The sequence below is a fragment of the Aplysia californica genome, unplaced genomic scaffold, assembly GCF_000002075.1.
Source record: "Aplysia californica isolate F4 #8 unplaced genomic scaffold, AplCal3.0 scaffold00068, whole genome shotgun sequence".
In the NCBI taxonomy this organism is placed as follows: Eukaryota; Metazoa; Mollusca; class Gastropoda; order Aplysiida; family Aplysiidae; genus Aplysia; species Aplysia californica.
Genome location: NW_004797338.1, coordinates 1,297,441 through 1,299,778, shown reverse-complemented (window position 1 = coordinate 1,299,778; position 2,338 = coordinate 1,297,441).

Sequence of the window (2,338 nt, the reverse complement as noted above, 5' to 3'; positions counted from 1 at the left end):
ACACATTCTACGAAAAGAGGGTTTTTACAAAATCACATAAGTGAGAGAAAACTCGCGGGGCGAGCGGACAGCAGGAGATCTTCAGAGGAAGAACCCCCCTCAAGCAAGTGTTTCGTCCCTAATTTCCTGACACTCTAAGGGGACCGGGCCACACTCAGATCATGACTCTTGAGTGTTCTGCTGTTTCCGTTTTTTGGTTTTCTGTTTTCTTTGCGCTGATCCTGGGACGAACTATCGAGGATTTGTGGTATTTCCGGGCTTTCAGTCCGTGCGTTTTCGTGCAGTGCCACGGAGACTCCAGCGAAAAAAAAAAGCAAATGTGAAGCTATACAAAAATCTACTACTACTATACTTTCCTATCTGCTGTCTGTTCTATTTGGCCCAGCTGTCGTTCCGTCTCGTCCACAGCCAACTAAAAATTAGTCACGATCAAAAACAAGTACTGGCCCAATATGAGACTAAAAGTGTCATTGGCTGAACTACCCTGAAAGCACATAAAGACATCACTGGCAGTGCTTGTGACATGTTTATGTTTTTTTAGACGGTAAAGTGCCCCATACACGCTCAAATTTGTTTGATGATTTGATCAAATAAGTTTGACACACATATTTTTGATAGGGTTTTGATCGCGCATGGGCGTGTTCGATGGTCAAAATAATTTGATCTCAAATATTTGATGGATCTGTTTTCAGTCGGTATTTTTTGTCAAACCGTCAATTTTATCGTGTGTGGGTTCATCGAACTTATTTGTGCAAACATTATTATTTTTCAGTTGTTGCCAAATAGAAAAGATCTACTTTTTAACATCATCATGGTGCCATCAAAGGATGAAAAAACCATTTTTGGAGCTGATTGGAGTGACCCAGAGTTTGCCGGAACTTTGGAAGTTAAAAGTAAAGAATATAGTGGCCGGGATTTTTAAAAAAGAAGCTGCCTATGACGCGCTGCCGCTCTGCTGCTGAAATAAAGGGAGTGGTATTCAGGTGCCCCATAAGAAGAAAGGAAAAAGAAAATTAACTCAATGCACGCGAGTTTTGGAAGGGAGTTGAAGAAACTGGATGATTCTCAAAAGTCTGGCGCCGGTTCAGGTATCTACGAGCCTTCATCAAATAATTTAGAATGGCCAAATTTTTGGCACTGCAAAAATCAATTCTGGCCCACTTTCTTTTCTTTTTTGTTTTTCTTCCCGAGGCTTAAGCAAGAGCCAACGCTGTTGGTCCGTCCATTACAAACTCTTGGCAAAAACTAATGTTTAACAAACAAATCTGAGCCTGTATGGGGCACTCTAGAACAATAATATTATGTTTATTCTGGCATGTACCATCTTGAACGTGAATAAACTTCACATCACACGTGAAGAACTTGCGTTAAACGAAAAGTAAAATCCACATACGAAATAAGCTTTTGGCCTAGCTGACATTTTTCACTCCATATTGTGCATTCTTTAAGCTCATAAAGGAGCAGGTGAAAATGTCTTTTCGAAAATTGCAGGCCTAAATGACTGCTCCAGTTCTTCTTTTTTATCAGTTTTTCTGTCTTCAGAGAAATAAATACATGTACAGGGTCACGTGTCATATCTCGATATGACGAGAAAAAATGTGCTGTTTTGAACATAAACAAGCTCGGCATTACAATAACAGAAACATCCACCGTGCAAATGAAAATCTAAACCTGGTTCTTTTTATGGCAATGGGGAGTGATGGAATACTGAAGTCACTTTTTTTAAAATACATTGACGTGTTTTATGTGATCACGATTTTTACGTGAAATAAGCTTATAAAGCATGGTAAGTTAATGACACAAACCAAAAGCATAATGAAAACAACAAAATCTATTCCTGCAGATGACATGATATAGAACAAGGAATGCATGGCATAAATGTGGTGGAAACACCGATTCACCAATTCAAAAAGAAGTGTGTTTTCAAACTTTGGTCTTTAACTTGCAGATTGTTGGGCAAATTTCTTGCTATTTAGGTCAAGATATAACAGTCAGATGCTTTAAAACTCCAGTCACCAAAAATTGAAAAGGGCAGTGAACCAGAAAGGCATAAATTAGGTTTACTTCTTATATTTCAAAGAAAAATAAACGTAGAGCAAGGTTAATAAATGAGAACCTGCATGGAATGCTACCAAAACAGAACCAAAACAAAAATACTTTTTGATCCTTTGTACCCAAAAGACTCAGGAAGTACATTTGCCCGCTTATTATGGCATTATCAATTGCTGCACGTATGCTCACAAAGGACACAATAAACATAATAAAATACAAATCGATACTCTCTCTCTCTCTCTCTCTCTCTCTCTCTTTCTCTCTCTCTCTCTCTCTCTCTCTCTCT